The sequence below is a fragment of the Nycticebus coucang genome, chromosome 14 (assembly GCF_027406575.1).
Source record: "Nycticebus coucang isolate mNycCou1 chromosome 14, mNycCou1.pri, whole genome shotgun sequence".
Classification (NCBI taxonomy): domain Eukaryota; kingdom Metazoa; phylum Chordata; class Mammalia; order Primates; family Lorisidae; genus Nycticebus; species Nycticebus coucang.
This window is the reverse complement of record NC_069793.1, coordinates 80732613-80751653: the sequence shown is the minus strand read 5'-3', so window position 1 is coordinate 80751653 and position 19041 is coordinate 80732613. Positions and strand designations below refer to the sequence as shown.

The following is a 19041-nucleotide window of genomic DNA, read 5'->3' as shown; positions in this document are numbered from 1 at the left end:
GACGGGTTTGTTACAGTCCCTTGGGTGCTCAACTTACACAGGTTGTACTGTATTTGTTCTTAATATAAAAGCAAGAGTTGGATCGCATGAAAAGCAATTGGTGCATTAGAAGGTTAGAGGTGGGAGGGATCTACAGAGGTGGTTAAGAAAGGTTTTATGTGTTAATCATCCCCACACACACCTGCCATCCATACCCATGCACACATTCTTAAATTGGTAGTGCTGGCGGTGACAGAATAGAGGTTGCTTCTGGATTTTTTGGATGTTTTTACTTAGAGATAATTGTAGATTCACATGAGGTTGTAAGAAATACAGAGATCTATGTATCCTTTCCCAATTTCACCCCGTGGTAACATCTTACGTAATATACTATCACAACCAGGATATTGACATGGACACAGTCCAGATTTCTCCAGTTTTACGTGTACTATTTTGTGTTTGTGCACACAGCCTATGTTTATCACATGTACCAGTTTTGTCACCACAAGATTCCTTCCTGTTATTCTTTTATAACCACATCCACCTCCCTCCTGCCTCTCCTACGCTAACCCCTAAGCCCTAAGCCCTGACCTCTGGCAACCACTAATAAGTTGTTCATTTCTATCATTTTGCTGTTTCACGAATGTCATGTAAATGGTACCATACAGTATGTAATCTTTGAGGATTGGCTTTTTTACATTTAGCATAATTCCCTTGACATTCATCCAAGTTGTGTATATCAGTATTTATTCCTTTTTATTGCTTAATAAAAAAAAGAGCTTGTTTAACCATTCACTTGTTTGGGGGTTATTTCTAATTTGGGGCTGTTACAAATAAAGTTGATATGAAAAAGACTTAATTAGCATTTATGGAACATAGTCAGCTCTTAACTTTGGGCCAAATGTGAAGTAGGAGTCACTATAACTCATTCCTTGGGCATATTTCATTCTTTTATTTAGCACTCATTCAATGAGTATTTTTTGATCTAGGCATTACGCTACATACATTCTACTGAAAAATAGATGGGTGAAAATCACCTTTGTTGACTTGGGTTTTAGTGGCCTACAGCTCTTAATAGCTGTCTATATGTAGCTTCTTTGAAGAAAAATTCTAAGTCTAGGTAGGCTGTGGCCTCATTTAATCTCCTGTAGACATTGCTTGATCTCAAGAATTAAAATTTGGGAGATTTATTCTTCTTAATTCTCCTGGACGAATGCACAATTTCTGTAAAATTTCATGATTAAAATTCTCATTAAAAAATTTAAAAATTAGTCACTTGAAACAGAAATAGAAGAAGTTTCTGCAAAAATTGTTTGGAGATCTGCTTTTCTTATAAGGATTTTTACTTTTAGGAAGATTACAAACATTTTCCAGATAATTAAGGGAAAAGGCAAAATCCCACTTTGCCTTTTGTTTTTCATCTCTGAAGGGGGTTTATCTCTGGCTGCCCTTGAACAAGCTGTATTGTTTGTTTGAGCCCATCCCTAAATCCTGCCCTATCCACTTTGTTTAGAATTACAAAAACCTTTATCCCCAGGTGAGACTGAATTCCAGAGAGTAGACCTCATTAATGTTTTGCCTGCCAGCTTTTAGGGAGACACTCAGGTCCTTTCCATTTCAGCATCCATACACGGTTTCTCTGGGCTTAAATTGCCCTTTTCTCTCCTCCCACTTCTGCCCTCCTTGAAGCCTCTTCCCTTTGGTTTAAATGAGAAGTAATAACCAAATACCACAAACACTGATGTGTTACTGCAGGCGGCCACCTGCTGTGCTGTGAGTAACTAGTGATTCCTGGGACTAATAGAACTAGTTCATAAACCTGGATGGTAGGAACATTTAAAAAATTCTTTTATGAGCTCTCTAGAATTATGGAAAGAAATTAAAAACTAAGATTCAACATGTTTTTTTTGTATAATTCTTTGTGTGAATGTTAAAGGCTTACAATTTTCTATGGTTTTAATAGGCATGGATTTAATAAAATGAACATGTAATATATTTAAACCCTATAATGATATCATTTATTTCCTTTGTATTTCAGCCTAAATAGTAGTAGCATTTGAAAGCCATTGTTTTAGGGAGTAATGTAGTTATGGATCCTGAATGTGAAGTGAAAAAGCATTACACCTTTACTAATTCTCCTTTATCTCCTTTGGTGTTTTTGTCTACATTTTTTTCTTCTTGTATCTAAGATGAAAAAATCGGTAAAGCAGAGAATGTCATATCTTGAGATAAGTTATTTTTCTCTGTTAATTATTCTTTATTTGTAAGATATTAATGTGGGCTGACCACGCTCTTTTTTTTCTTCTTGGTGGCTTTGGCTTCCTAATGGGAGAATAAGGCAGAAGCAATCTGAGGTGCTAGTGGTTCACAGCCCTGAAAGCTGTATTTTCAGACCTTTGCATTGTACCATTTCCACCTTTAAGCTTTTGCAAAACATAACCTCAATTTATCTAAGTTCATCAAATGCCTTTCCTGAGGAAATGCTTCTTGTCTCCTCTGACTGTGTCTCATGACAAAACTGAGAGTTTTCTCAGTTTTAAGAAAGGTGAATTCCAGTCACCTCATGAATGTTGATTTTAGAATACTGTCCAGAGTCATGGGCCTGCCATGAGGCCCATGGCACATGGCTGTTGTGGCCAAGTGGTGACCACCAGAAAGCTGGAGGCCTCCCAGTGCTGCCTCTATACCTGGGCTATCTGGGAAAGTCCAGTCTGAGGAAATCTGTGGGCAGAACTTGAGCTGGAGATCAGAAAGTGAGCCAACCCAGAGAGTACATGAGGGTCAGAGAGAAAGTGGCAAGAGCAAAAGACCAGGCCATCTGGCGGATGACTCTGTGCTTTGTGATACTTCTAAGGCAGTAAGGTGTGGCTGCCCGGGGTGTGGACACTGGAGCCACCCTGCCTGGCTGGATATAGGAGCAGTTCACTAAGTAATTAGTGGTTATTTAGCCTCTCTAAACCTGTTTCCTTATCTAGATTCTTAGCCTTACCATGTTGTTGTGAGAAATTGAGTTAATGTATGTAAGATGTTCAGTAAGTGCCTGGCATATTCTAACTGTTATGTAAGCCTTTGATGGTCTCATTATTAGTAACTAATATTAACTAATTTTGTCTAGTTTGCTATTATAGCCATCCATACCCATGGTGACCTATTATAGCAAACTAGACAAATCCCATATCTAGTTTTGTCATAGCAAACTAGACAGATCCCATATCCTAAGAACTCAGTACCCAACTACAAGTACAGGGAGACCCTGAGTTACAAACATCTGACTTACATATAACTCACACTTATGGATGGAGGCTAATACAGGTGATAAGTAAATGTACCTGTTCCAACTTACAAACTTTCCAAATTTATACAAATTCAACTTAAGAACAAACCTATAGAACCTATCTCATTTGTAACCCATGGACAGCCTGTACTGGGTTGGCCCCTGTACATCTGACTGATCAGCTATAAATTAGGAGTTCTCATATTTCCTCCTCAGGTTTGACTAATTTGGTAGAGGGCCTCACAGAATTCAGAAAAACTTCACTTATATTTACCCGTTTATTTTAAAGGATATTACAAAGGATACAGATGACTATCCAGATGGAACAGATGTGTAGAGGGAGGTAGGGCAGAGGGGCTTGTGGTTTCCATGCTGTCTCCAGGTGCGCCACCATCCAGGAACCTCCATGTGTTCAGCTATCTGGAAGGTGTTTGAACCCACTTCTTTGGGTTTTTCTGGAGGCTTTATTATGTGGGCATCATTGGTTAAATCACTGGTGATCAGTTTAACCCTTGGGTTCATCTTTTCTCCCCACAGATTGGGGGCTGGGACTGAAAAGTCCAAACCTTCTAATCATGCCTTGGTCCTTCTTCTGAGCAGCCCCCATCCTGCAGCTATCTAGGGGCTGCCAGCCACCAGCCATTCATTAGCATAGAAAAGACGCTCTTAGCACTCCTGAGACTTCAAGGTTTTTAGGAGCTGTGTGCCAGGAAACTGGGACAAAGACCATGTATATATTTCATGGTATCACAAAGGGACATTAAATTTGGTTGACAATTATTACGTTCTTTAGAGGAGCCTAAACACTACTGAAAGAATGACTACAGGTCAGACAATTAAGTTCGTGAACTCTTCCTAGAAAGGGCTGTCTCTATGGTCACCTTCAAAGTACTTCCTTCAGTTAGAAACTTCTTAGATAGAAGCTTCAGAAGGTAAAGTGACTTTCCAGCCTCACAGAGCAAGGGAATGATGAGCTGGAAGCAAAATTGACTTTGCCTATTCAGTGGGTATGTTCTTTTTCCCAAACTCACTGTTTTTCTGCAGTCGTGGTCTCTTTCTGGGTGAGGTATACCTAATGAGTCTTGCTCACAAGTACCCTGTTTCCTAGAAAATAAGACATCCTTCGAAAATAAGACCTACTTACAGGAAAGATAAGACGTCCCCTGAAAATAAGACCTAGCACATTTGGGAGCACACCTTAAAATAAGACACTGTCTTATTTTTGGGGAAACAGGGTATGTCCTTAGGAAGTATTTACTGATTGACCTTTGGTGATTGAAAATGTATAAAATGACTGTTTTTCTTCTTCTTTTGAAGTCAAAGTTATGGAATGAGATTGTTTTACCTAAGTATTTTCAGTTTTCCCTTACAGCTTGATTTTTTATTTAAGAACTACCTCTACTAAGAAAAAAGATTTTATGGGTATTACCTGACCCATATAATTGTAGTTTTTGAAATGAAACCTTGGATATTCCATTATGTCAGTTTGTAGACAGTAACTTTTATCTATGATATATACACACATACACATATTTACATGTGACTATAAGAATTAAAAAGATATACAGAGGTGAAGTGATTTCACTTCCAAAGCCCAGTTCCTTTTCTATAAAATGGGAATGTTAATAGCACTTCCCTTGCAATGTTGGACTGAGGATGTGGTGAAATAGTTTGTGTAACTGTTCCAGCCTGGTGGATCTTCATAGAAACAGTAGTAATAGCAATAACTTTCCATACAATTCTCCTACCCCTCTACCAATGAACAACTACATCTGAACCAAAATAAGCCTTGTTAGAACATTCTTCTATGGGGGAGTGGCACCTGATTTTACTCACTACCTGGGCACCAGGATTCTGGTTTTGTAGTCACTTAGCAACTACTCATCCCAGCTTTCTCTACGTAATAATAGGATGAGGCATTTTCAGGATTTCATAAATTGGTTATAAATGACTGAGAACTAAATATAGCAGTGTTTACATATATAGTTGCATATACTATTTGTAGAATGTATAGTACACTCATTTAGATTCCATATTTTTGATGGTGTGTGTGCGTGCATGTGTATGCATTGTGTCTGTCCTGTTCCACCTCACTGAACTTAGATTTTATTAGGCATTTCTTCAGAGCGAAGTCTTCATTGATGGATATCTACAAGGCATTGCTGCCTTCTAATGAGCTGCTTAAGATGCCAGAATGATGGAGAAAATGCTGAATTTTGCTTTCTAACTTGGGAATTCTGTTTTTCTTTGGTCATTGCAATTGCTCTGCACTGGGTAGTGATGTTATGGATGAGAAGAATTAAATTCCCTTTGGTAGAAAGAATCACTTTTGGCTTCAAATCCAAACCATGTAACACCATCAAATATTCTTTGCTTCTACCCTGTCCTTGCTGCTTGCTACTTGCTTAAGAGACTCTTAGAGGTGAAGGAAAATTGTTTAATCTCATCCTACCCTGTGTTGTGGGATTTACACCTGTAAATTTTATCTCACAACACTTAATGAAGTAGATATTGTTTGAACTGTTATGTGATGAAATAAAATTGGAATCAGAATTCTGGAGGGTCGACTAAAGTCTCACTAATAAAGCTTATGATTTCTTTTTTTTTTTTTTTGTAGAGACAGAGTCTCACTTTATGGCCCTCGGGTAGAGTGCCGTGGCATCACACAGCTCACAGCAACCTCCAACTCCTGGGCTTAAGCAATTCTCTTGCCTCAGCCTCCCGAGTAGCTGGGACTACAGGCGCCCGCCACAATGCCCAGCTATTTTTTGGTTGCAGTTTGGCCGGGGCCGGGTTTGAACCCGCCACCCTTGGTATATGGGGCCGGCACCTTACCGACTGAGCCACAGGCCAAGCTTATGATTTCTATTGCCTGAGTTTTATAAAAAATAGGTCTGTAGTTTAACTTAAATCTCACTCCTCTTATGTCTGAAGTCTCTCCTATTAAGTACCTCAAGTCTCCCAATTCCTGTTTTGTTTTTTTTTCCCCCCTCAAATCCCATTCTGTTTGGTATATAGAGCCTGGGCCTGTTTTAAGAAGTCCTAGGAAGTCCTTCTGTAATTCTGATGCTCTGTCCTCACCTTGAAGTCTTTCCAAGCATTCACCTCTTCTCCCTTCCTCCCTCAGAAGCAGGAATGCAACCAGGTTGCTCATTAATAACATTCTTGAGCCTTTATAGCAATGAATGCAGTCTGGGAAGGCAGGCTTGTAGTACGAGCATGTGATTAGTCACACGCACAGAGGAATACCTTGACTAGAAGGCTGGATAGCTCAGATAGTTTTAGTAATGGCCAAGAATGCCAAGGTCAGGGGTTTTCACCTTAGCTCAGTGATGGAGATCGCATACTCTTCACCCCATGTGAGCCTTCTCACTGTGTCAAGGGAAAAGAAAGGTAGGGGGCAGGAGGGCACCCATGTCTGCTCCTAGGACAAATAATCACAGCACATGCTGATTACTGATGGCAGCCAAAGAATGTCCACTTCTTAGATGAAGGACAGTGCACTTTTGTATATCTATAAATATAGTCATCCTTTTGTTTTTCTGTACTCCACCCTCTCCAGAGTAGTTCTGTCCTGTCTCCTGCATTGAATGCAATGAGTTGGCATGTGATTTGTTTAAAGCTTTCCGCCACCTGGAGCTCAGCTCAAGAAGTTTCACTTCTTCTTAGTTTTTGCCCTGATCTCTTTGCTGCCTCTCTAATCACATAGCTGACATTCAAATATACCCTATTGTCTTAGTACATTTTATGTTGCTATGAAGGACTCCTTGAGGCTGGGTAACTTATAAAGAATAAGGGTGTATTTGGTTCACAATTTTTTTTTATGTGTGTGTGGCTCACGATTTTGATGGCTGGAATGTTCAGTGAGGACTTCAGGCTGCTTCCACTCACGGTGAAGGCAGATGTAGCACTGGCTGTGCAGAGATCACATGGCAAGAGAGGAAGCCAAGGCAGGGGTGCCTGGCTTTTTTTAACAACCAGCTCTGGAGGGAACTAATAAAGTGAGAACTCCCTAAGGGAGGGAACTACTCCATTCATGAGTGGATCTATCCTTCTGATCCAAACAGTTCCCATTAGACCCCATATGGGGATCAAAGTTCAACATGAGATTAAGAGGGGAAAACATCCAGACCATAGCACCCACTGTCTGTAGTGTTTCTCCTCCTTTGCAGATGTGGCCTCCTCCCAGCTCTGTTACTTAATACCTATATTACCTTGGATAAGCCACTTCACCTTACGGAACCTACATTTTCCTATCTGTAAAAGGGGGATTATTAAGATACTTATTCCTACCTGCACTGCCTACATCCTATGGTTGTGAAGAGTGCAGTGTAAATCCCTAACATTGTACAAATGGAAGCTCTTATTATTGCTGTGAGCCAAAATCTTCCAGAGCAGGAACCAGGTCTTACTCAATAGTTATATCCACTGTGCCCAGCCTTTTCCCAAACAGAGGACACTCTTAGAAAGGAAGTACGGAAAGAATGCAAGGAAGACTTTTTTTTTTTTTTAAATCAGTTTTTATACCCTATTTTCTTTTCTTTTTTTTTTTTTTTTTGTAGAGACAGAGTCTCACTTTATGGCCCTTGGTAGAGTGCCATGGCATCACACAGCTCACAGCAACCTCCAACTCCTGGGCTTAAGCGATTCTCTTGCCTCAGCCTCCCAAGTAGCTGGGACTACAGGTGCCCACCACAACGCCCGGCTACCTATTTTCTTAATTATTCTCCTTTATTTAGCTCCAACAAAAAATACTTAGTTTCTAAGAAGGCATTTTGCCCTGTTAGTCTGCCTCTGCATCTCTTCCTCCCTCAGCTAGTTTAGTGGTGGTTTTGGCATTCTTTGTGCCATTTGATGGTATGCCCATGAGGGAAAAAAAGCCATTGTAACGTACCTGAGAGATCAGAGTCCAAGTTCCTCATTTTACAGGCAAGGTCACCCAGAGAGGTAAGTGAAACAAAAGCTTTCAATCCTTGGTGGCACAGCAAGGATCAAAACTCAGTCTTCAACTGCTTTTCTAGGCAGGGGTCAGGCTGATCCTGAGTTTGACTAATACCATAAAGCTCTTTTCCAGTTAGTGCAAGAATATTTGTTGTTCATGAGGATTTAGGAAAAAATAGATTTGCTCATGCTGCAAGATCATTTTTCCTGCCTATTCTCTGCATTTTAAGAGTTTATTTATTTATGTGAGTAAATTGAGATCAGGTAAAGAATAAAAATCCTTTGGTAACTGGTTGCATGACACATCAGGTTTAACAACATTCTGGCTTGCAAAGCTCAGTATTTTGAGTATGGTGAGGTTTGTGGGAAACCCCAGCTCCTCCTTGCGTCTTTGGGTTTCTTCATAGGGTGCTGAGGATCTGGCCCTTTCTTCCACTTTTTTACTGCTGCTCTTCTAGTGTGCCGTACAGACTTGGAGCTAGGTAGACCTGGAGTCAAATTCCAGCTCTGCTGCTTAGAAACAAAATGGGTTTAGGCAATTCCTTAACCTCCATGAACTTCAGTTTCCTCATCTTTAAAATGCAGATGATAGTGCCTGCTTTTTTGGTTTACCTTATGGTATAGGTATAATGTGTGTAAAGATGGAAAAAAGTATTGGAGGAAGATTAAATGTCTGTTTCTCCTCCAACTCTTTGATCAAGTTCAAGAAGTAACAGTTAATTGCATTAATTTAGCTTTTTTGTCTTCTATAATACATGCACGTATCTTCTCATGTTATTAGTTAATAAGGCACTCTGGTTTTCTCTGCAAGATCACATACTTTTATTTATTTATTTTTTTTTAACCATAAACTCAACCAAATGGTATCTTTCTTGCTGTTTTTCATTTGATTTCCCAGGGCTTGGTCAAGAATTTTCAGAAAGCTTAGTATATAATTTATCCCTTTTGGAAGTTTTCCCTTCTCTGGTAAAAGAACAAAACCCACCAAGTTGGACATCATTTCTAACTTTGAATTGCCATTTTGAGAATTATGGTTCAGTTGGTGTAAAGAGAGATTTCTCAGGGACAGATGTAATGTATATTTTTCAACTCTGCCCAGATTATATCATAAGTCTGAACAGCTATGTATTTGCCTAATAAGGCAAAGGCTTGGCGATAATTTGCTTCCTCACATTTTGAATAGAGAAAATATTTCTGAAAAAAATAAATTTCTGGTCTTTTTGGATAACACTATAAAGTGAATGTAGTGTTTTGGTGATATTTAGTACAGTTTCACCAAACATTGAGTGGCAGGCAAAGATTGGGGTGCTGGGAGTGCAGAGGAGGTGGACATGGTATCTGTGTCTTCAAGGAAAGCTCCGGCTTATACAGCAGATGGATAAGTGAACAGACAATCGCTATGTAATACAGAGTCCTGTGAGAACAAAGTAGGCTCTAATCTCACTTGTGAGGAAAGGGCTAGACTAATCTTCCCAAACAAGGTGACACCTGGACCAGGTCTCAAAAGATGACTAGGGGTTTAAGAAGCTGGGGAAAGACCCTGCAGACAGAGGAAGCTGCATGTTCCAAAGGCACAGAGGTGTGAGAGGTAAGTTAAAGAATGTCAAGTTCTGTATAGGGTGAAATGGAGAGGAATTCATGGTGCAGATCTGGAGGGGTTAATTTAACACCGAGGGGGTTGAATTTTATCCTGAAGACAGTGTGAAGCCATTGACTCTACCTTCTGAGGAGTCTTACATTGGGAGAAGACTTTAGAGTTCAGCCAAGCACTTTATTTACAGATGTGGAAACTGAGGTCAAGGAGGGGGACATGAGCTATACTGGTGACCACACAGGGCATTAGTGGCTGATGCCCCATATCTTTACACAGTGAGGAGCAGTGGGGAATCTTTCACAAAGGAGCTTCAATGGTGACCTTGTGAAGGCAGATTCTCATAGGAACATTTGGCCAAGGATTTATCATGGGGACTGCATGGTTTGGGCTAATTGACCCCTGCATGCCTTTTTGCATATTATTTCCTTTAAAGGAAAGGCCATCACTAGCTAGAAATGCTCTGTGGCTATTTTTAGGCCGTGTGGTAGGGGGAATTAGTGGAATTCCTAAGGCTAGCTCCAGCTGTTTTTCTCCACAAGACCAGCTGAATGTTTTATGAAATTTACTCATTAGGGCTTTTATCTTTCTGTGAGACATTGTTCTGAGTCTGAGTCGGGCTGGTTTGGGAAAGAAATAAGGGTACTGGAGTTTGGGGAAAACTAAACTGGGGCTGGGATGGTTGCTGCTTGTTTTGATATTTAGTATTAACGTTAAATGCAGTTTCAGGTGTGGTTGGTCATTCTTCTACCTTCTCACACATAGTGAAGGTCCTTCTGGAGTATGACAGCTACCTACAAGGATGAGTAGATTCTGAAGATTCAGGGACATCCTATATGTAAAGAGTCTGGCATGATGTCTGGGCAGAGGCGATGCTGACTAACGACATGGTAGTTACTATGATGTAATAGCGTTTTTTACACAGGAATATCATCTCATAGGACTTTATACATGTGAAGTCAGATATTCCGTAAGACTCCTTCACAAGGAGCATGCCTGTGGTTATTTGGCATTTATAAGTAGAAAAGTACTCCCAGTTGTGTCCCAAGAACTATATGAAGGCAGGTGAAGTGAAAGTATTCTTCATTTCTTCTGGACTATCCTATGAATACTTCCTCTTACCCACACTTCTGAATGTTTACTTGGCGATCACACTGTGTTAGAAGGTGAATGGATAAATGTTATTGCATAATGTTTTACACTTTACAAAAGGCCTTTCCATACATAGTCACATTGGTTCCTTGTAGACTCAGCAAGGGGGGTGGTAAGTGGTTAGTCCCAATTTTAGAGATGAGCAAACTGACTCTCAGGTAAGTGCCCTTGGTTCATGGGCACTGAACTCAAAAGTGAGTGACCAGGTTTCAAACCAGATCTTGGGACTTTCAATCTTATGTTCTTTCCCCTTCATGGAACTGCCAATCAGATTGAGGAGAAAAAGGCCAAGTTTCTCCTCTAGCATAAAAGTGGTTTAAAGAATGCCTTTAAAGGAACATAATTCTGTTGCTTACACAACTGGGGCATGAAGGAGAATCCACAGCATAGAATAAAAGTGAACTTTGTCCCATCAGCTCTGGAACAAAGTTGTCTGAACCAGAACCTCAACTACCTTAAAATTACAATGTATAACTTACATTAATGCAAATAATACTCAATTTGTTATTGTATTGTCATGGGTTAGGAAAAACAATAGTTTGGAAACATTAACCAAAGAGAGTGGGTCTTGCAAAGTTTCTATCTTAATAATTCTGTCTAGCACTGATGATCAGAAATAAATCCATTGTGCTTCTCCCCGGCTCTCTGAGATGTGTAAAGATGAGCCATCCTTAGTCTACACAGGGCAAGAAGCCTAAAGAGATCCTCCCAACACTTCTGTAATTTATTATTTAAAAGATTTTTCAGTGCTATATGCAAGGTATTATGTGGTTAAAAAATAAAGTGGACTTTTCATTTTTCTTTAAGAGAAATCTTTCCTTTGGAGAGTCTAGGAGTGAGAATTTAATATGATGTAAGTTATAGTAGGATAATGTATTAATTATTGAATAGTTACTGTGTTGGACACATATATGAGCTTTAGTTTTCTCAACAACCTAGTAAGGTAAGTACGGTGCCCATTTTACAGATGAGAAGCCCAAGGCTCAGAAAAGTTAGGTTACGTTGTATCCAGCTCTATGTGATTCTAGAGCCTGGGCTCTTTCCTACTTCAGGTAAGAGATGTATAGATAAATGTTATCAGAGTTCAGTGAAAGAGGTAACGTAGCCAGCTTGTGGTAGGGGAATTTGTGAGGGTGGATAGACCACAGGAGCAACTTCAGAGGAGGTGCCGTTTAAGTTGGGACTTGAGTGATAGGTAAGGTTTTATGTGTGCAAATGTAAGGGAAAGACATTCCACATAGAACAGCATGAACAAATGTTTGGCTGTAGTCCAGGAGATAGGAAGGGGCCTGTGGGAAAGAAGATTGGATAAGGAGCTTGGATGAGAAGGTTGTCAACACCAGGGTAAGGAATTCAGACTTACTCTGCCATCAGACAAGGGCTAGGGAAGGTTTTTAAATCAACATATGACATGATCAAAGTGAATAGATTTTAGAATACAAATCTAACTGGATCGTATATGATAGACAGAAGAGAGGGAGAATAGGAATGAAAGAAGCCATGATCAGAGACAGTTATAATCCCCTACATGAGAGATAGGAAAGGAAAGAGTAAAACTGGAGGGAGATTGCAGAAGTTCGATCAACTTAACCTGGTGGGGATTGTCTTACAGGATGAGGAGAGGAAGGCACCCAGGGTACCACCTCAGAGTTACTTACAGCTATTATGTAGTCGCCTGGGTTCCAGGAAGCTAAACCGGATGAATAAGAAACCTTCTGTCCTCAGAATGTGAATTAGTTTCCTATTACTACTATAATAAATTTAGTGGCTTAAGACAACATAAATTTATTATCTTATGGTTCTAGAAGTCAGGAGTCTGAAATGGATCCCACAGGCTACAAATCAAGGGGTTACTAGAGCTGGGTTCATTTTGGAGGCCCTAGGGGAGAATCTGTTTCCTCGCCTTTTCCAGCTACTGGAGGCTGCCTGTGTTCTTTATCTTTAAAACACATCACTCCAACATTTTTATCCTCATATTTTCTTTCTCTCCTTCTGACTGTCCTGCTTCCTTCTTACAAGGACCTTTGTGATTATACTGGGCCAGTCTTTATAATTTAGGATAATCTCCTTATCCCCTAATCCTTAATAACATCTACAAAGTCTTTGCTTTTTTAACTACGTAAGGTAACACATCCCCATGTTCCAGGGGTTAGGATGTGGACATCTTTGGAGGGCCATTACTTTCCTACCACAGAATTAATGAATACATTTATGAAAATTAACTTGTTGAACTTTTTTTGTACCACCTTTGTAATCTTTCTTGGCTTTTGCTCTACCCTGTAGAATTATCTTACTTTTTACTTCTATTTTCTCTCTCTTTTTATCAACAAATGAGGCACCTGCTGTGCACCAGGTACCCTACTAGATGCTGGTGTCAGAGCCTTACTGCCTACTACTGGAGGAAGCAGAGTTAGAGCAGGGCTGTTAATGCAGAACATGAGACCAAGATGGCTTTTGATTTTTCTAAAGCTGGGGTGCAAGCTTAAGATGGAAAGATTTAAGAGAATTCTTGGTAATTTAAGAATGAAATCCTCCCACAAGACCTCTCTATTACCACTCCCACATCTCAAATTTAGAACCTTTTTTATCTCCTTGGAGGCCTCTGCAGTGGGGTGGGAGTGTGTGTGCTTGCAGAAACTAAGCATATGACTCCTCCTTAAAATGGCTTCAGAGGCTCAAGGATGGAGACAGTCTAGTGAGGCAAACCGGAAGAGCAGCCGCAGTCATACTCCAGTTTCAAGGTGTGGAAAGGTGACTGAGTTAGTGAAGTGTTGGAGATTTATTGTCAACAGATATTTATGGAGCACTTACTGTGTCCTGGACCATTTTACTTATAGCCTAATGTCACCCGCACGGTACTCCCGTAAGGTAGATTTGCTGCCCACATGGTACAGATGAGGAAACAAGCTGGAGCCCTTAGGAGAACTGCCAAACTAATAATAGATAAATCCTCTTTTAGTTATCTTTTAACTCCAAAACGAGTGTGTTCCACTCTATTGCAGCAACCTCTTATGTCGTGGGTATAGAGAATGGATATGGTGGACATTATTCACCTGTCTCAGGTTCAAAATAAATGTCTCTTTAGAGGATGGAGAGGACCAAGGAAAATCTTGTACATGGTAAAAACTTGATGTATCTTTGGGGCCTGACCAGAGGGATTCAAGCAGGTCTAGGTTGCGGGTGACATAGGCAAGTTGCTTAGGGCACAAAATCTTTGGAAAGAAGGCGTGGCATCCTGAGACTGAGTTAAGTGCCCTAGGAGCCTCACTCTTAAGGAGGCACCCTTTTCAGGGGTTATAGGTATGGGATTCTAAGTTTCCTCATCTTCCTTATATTTTATGTTCAAGGCACATTGCTTGCTTCACCCCTAGGTGCTGGATTTGAGCAGGGGCCAGGAGGCAGAAGAGAATAGTTCAGTGATCTTAATTCTGTCTGCCTGTTATAAACACTGGGCACCTTAAAAAAAAAGGGGGTTGGGGGAATCTCACCCCAGGCCAATTAAATAAGAAGCACTGGGGAGAGGACAGGACAAAGAGTCCTGGACATTGGCATTTTTTTAAAAAAAGCTTTTCTGGTGATGCTGATGTGCAGCCAGTTTGGGAAAGCCCCAAGTTAGTGCATGAGAGAGAGTCCCTCATTCCCAGGCTGGGTAGGAATGTACATGATTGTACCAAAAGCAAGGTTTACTGGAGTCCTTTAAAAGTCTGAGATGATGATGGCTACAGTTCAGTTAACTTTATGATTCTGGATTTAATTCCAGCCTGGTTAATACATCAGCTGATTCCTCCACTCCCTTCCTTTGAATTTGAAACCTAGAAAATAATTAAATCTAGAATCATCAGCAACTCCTGCTGTTATCAGTGTCTGGATTTCAAGGGCACTGTGAAATACAGCCCAAACCATTATTAGCCCATTCACGAATCCTTATTATGTTGAAATTGTGTGTGTCCTGGAAGGTAAAAGTGCTCTCCCCTGGGTGTCTTACCTCTGACATTAAACAGTTGTGTGAACATAAGCAGTTGGTCTAACCCTTCTTCATATCAGATTCTTCATGCAAGTAAAGAACTGGTTATGACTCTATGACTTGGCTGCTATTTCATTTCCTGTGTTTGCTCTTGTCGTAGCTGTAAAACAATTGACATACAAATGAACATGTTTAACTTTGACTAATTGCTGTGCTCTGTAGCCAGTCAGCTGCCATTTTTGATCTGTTGGGAATCCTTTGTAACTGCCATTCTCAAAATTGGCCAAATGTCCTTGTCATGTGGGAACATTTTAGAAAATGCAGATTACTAGACATCAAGCCCTTGAAGACTTTGGTTCAGTAGGTCTTGAGCAATGTGTGGGAATCTGCTGCTGATCAGCCAAATTTGGATACTACTGTTTTATTGAAGCAATCGTGAATATAACTAAAGTGTTAACACACTCAATTTAGATGTCACTATAGAGTGCACAGTTGACAGAGATCGTATTTCTTCAAGGAAGCCTTCCCTGGGCCTCTAAGACTATATTCACTTCTCCTCCACCCCGGTTAAAAGATTTATGGTCCCTGGTCTTCTGCTTCGTAGGACTTTCAGGCTTGCCCCAGGGCTGTCCTCCTTCTAGAAGGTGAACTTTCTGAGGGCAGGGACTACTTACCCTACCAGAACTTTTGGGGGATACAATTTCCCCTCTTCCAGAAATGGGATCTGGGCCTGTGGTGGGCGCTGCTATTCCAAGAAGAGAGGAAGTTTCTCTCTGGTATTTTGCACTTAGGCAAAGCCCCGAGTGTTTCCCAAGCTGGATATAATCAGTAAGAGCCCATGAATGTGGTGGCTTTTACAGCAGCTCCATGCGACATGAGATGAGCCCTGTCCTCCTGTGTCTTAAAGCTGCTTCTTGATCCGTTGTTGTTGGAGGTAAGTCATCCCTTTTGTAGATTGTCATCTCCCTTTCTAGATTTGATTCTAATTTTTAGCCCAAGTGTGAAGTTTTAAATGAACTTTCAGCTGCCCATTTCCCTATCTCCTTTTTTTTTTCTTCATTGTTTTTGTCTCTTGCAATCCTGTTGTATCAAGAAAATTTAGAGGGCTGGGCGGGGTGGCTCCCACCTCTAATCCTAGCACTCTGGGAGGCCAACGTGGGCGGGCCACCTGAGCTCAGGTGTTCAAGAGCAGCCTTAGCAAAGCGAGACCCTGTGTCTATTAAAAATAGAAAAAAGTAGCCAGGTATTGTGATGGGCACCTGTAGTCCCTGCTACTCAGGAGGGTGAGGCAGGAGGATCGCTCAAACCCAGCAGGAGTTTCAGGTTGTTGTGAGCTATGACACCATGGCACTCAACCCCAAGGTGACTGAGTGAGATTCTGTCTCAAAGAAAGAAAATATAGATTAAATGTTGGTTCTGGCACATTTATTAAGATGGAAAAACATGAATAATTCAGGTTCAAATTTCTTCTCTTGACATTTCAGGCTTCTCGGGGTCTGACCCCAGCCACGTTCCCCATTTATACCTCGTTCTGCAGTTACCAGTCTTATGAACATCTGATGGTTTCACAGCCCAGGGCTCTTGCCCACAGTGACCCCCCACCTCTCTAATTCAGCCAGCAGGGCTCACCTCATTTTATCTCCTTCCTGACTCCCTTGGGCTGACCTAACGCTTGGTTTGTTCCTCTTTTACTACTAGTTAACACAGTGCTTGTATGAGGGTTAGTTGTGTGTGATGCTATCACCTCGCATGGCCCATTTTGTTGTCCTTGGCTGGGGCTTGATTGAAATGTTTGATTTTTTTTTTTCTTCTTTTTTTTTTTTTTGTAGAGACAGAGCCTCACTGTACCGCCCTCGGTAGAGTGCCGTGGCGTCACACAGCTCACAGCAACCTCTAACTCTCTAACTCTTGGGCTTACCCGATTCTCTTGCCTCAGCCTCCAGAGCAGCTGGGACTACAGGCGCCCGCCACAACGCCCAGCTATTTTTTTGTTGCAGTTTGGCTGGGGCTGGGTTTGAACCTGCCACCGTTGGCATATGGGGCCGGCACCCTACTCACTGAGCCACAGGCACCGCCCTGAAATATTTGATTTTTATGACTAGCCTGAGTTTAAACTTGAAGCCAAAGATGCAGAAGGCGAGGTTTTCAGAAACTCAGAGACATTATCATTGGACCTGAATATGAGATTAAGGAGTAGGGGGAATTGTCATCCCCTGCTGCCCGCTTCATTCTTAGTTTGAGAGTACCAAGTCAGTTTCCAAAAGACATAACGGTCTGCTGCATCGCCCTGGACCTGGAGGAGATGAATAGAGTAGAAAAATGGTTTTGCCTTTACTGTAATCGTCACAAAAATGAAGGCTTTGTATCTTGAAATACCTGTCAATTTTGAATTTTCAGTTGTCTCTCTATAAAAAATAAAACAGAAACACCTTATTGTATAACTAACTTGTCCTTTCTTATTCCATCTATATCCTTTCATTAGTTCACTTCTTCATAGGTTCATTTAACTGATATTTTTGGAGGAGGCCACTTTGAACCAGTCATAAGACGATTATTTCCTTTCAAGAAACCAAATTTAGGCAACACATTAAGTTGAGAAATTTACATTTTTTTTTTTTTTTATTGTTGGGGATTCATTGAGGGTACAATAAGCCAGGTTACACTGATTGCAATTGTTAGGTAAAGTCCCTCTTGCAATCATGTCTTGCCCCCATAAAGTGTGACACACACCAAGGCCCCACCCACCTCCCTCCCTCCCTCTTTCTGTTTCCCCCCCATAACCATAATTGTCATTAATTGTCCTCATATCAAAATTGAGTACATAGGATTCATGCTTCTCCATTCTTGTGATGCTTTACTAAGAATAATGTCTTCCACGTCCATCCAGGTTAATCGAAGGATGTAAAGTCTCCATTTTTTTTTTAATGGCTGAATACTATTCCATGGTATACATATACCACAGCTTGTTAATCCCTTCTTGGGTTGGTGGGCATTTAGGCTGTTTCCACATTTTGGCGATTGTAAATTGAGCTGCAATAAATAGTCTAGTACAAGTGTCCTTATGATAAAAGGATTTTTTTCCTTCTAGGTAGATGCCCAGTAATGGGATTGCAGGATCAAATGGGAGGTCTAGCTTGAGTGCTTGGAGGTTTCTCCATACTTCCTTCCAGAAAGGTTGTACTAGTTTGCAGTCCCACCAGCAGTGTAAAAGTGTTCCCTTCTCTCCACATCCACGCCAGCATCTGCAGTTTTGAGATTTTGTGATGTGGGCCATTCTCACTGGGGTTAGATGATATCTCAGGGTTGTTTTGATTTGCATTTCTCTAATATATAGAGATGATGAACATTTTTTCATGTGTTTGTTAGCCATTCGTCTGTCGTCTTTAGAGAAAGTTCTATTCATGTCTCTTGCCCATTGATATATGGGATTGTTGGCTTTTTTCATGTGGATTAATTTGAGTTCTCTATAGATCCTAGTTATCAAGCTTTTGTCTGATTGAAAATATGCAAATATCCTTTCCCATTGTGTAGGTTGTCTCTTTGCTTTGGTTATTGTCTCCTTAGCTGTACAGAAGCTTTTCAGTTTAATGAAGTCCCATTTGTTTATTTTTGTTGTAGTTGCCATTGCCATGGCAGTCTTCTTCATGAAGTCTTTCCCCAGGCCAATATCTTCCAGTGTTTTTCCTATGCTTTCTTGGAGGATTTTTATTGTTTCATGCCTTAAGTTTAAGTCCTTTATCCATCTTGAATCAATTTTTGTGAGTGGGGAAAGGTGTGGGTCGAGTTTCAGTCTTTTACATGTAGACATCCAGTTCTCCCAACACCATTTATTGAATAGGGAGTCTTTCCCCCAAGGTATGTTCTTGTTTGGTTTATCAAAGATTAGGTGGTTGTAAAATGTTAGTTTCATTTCTTGGTTTTCAATTCGATTCCAAGTGTCTATGTCTCTGTTTTTGTGCCAGTACCATGCTGTCTTGAGCACTATGGCTTTGTAGTACAGACTAAAATCTGGTATGCTGATGCCCCCAGCTTTATTTTTGTTACAGAGAACTGCCTTAGCTATATGGGGTTCTTTTCAGTTCCATACAAAACGCAGAATCATTTTTTCCAAATCTTGAAGGTACGATGTTGGTATTTTGA

General features: G+C 40.7%; 1 protein-coding gene across 1 annotated transcript in view; it reads left to right on the top strand.

The window, feature by feature from the left end:
* SYTL2 (synaptotagmin like 2) overlaps positions 1–19041 on the top strand; it is a 118629-nt gene that overhangs the window by 22284 nt on the left and 77304 nt on the right. The gene's annotated exons all lie outside the window — the stretch shown is intronic.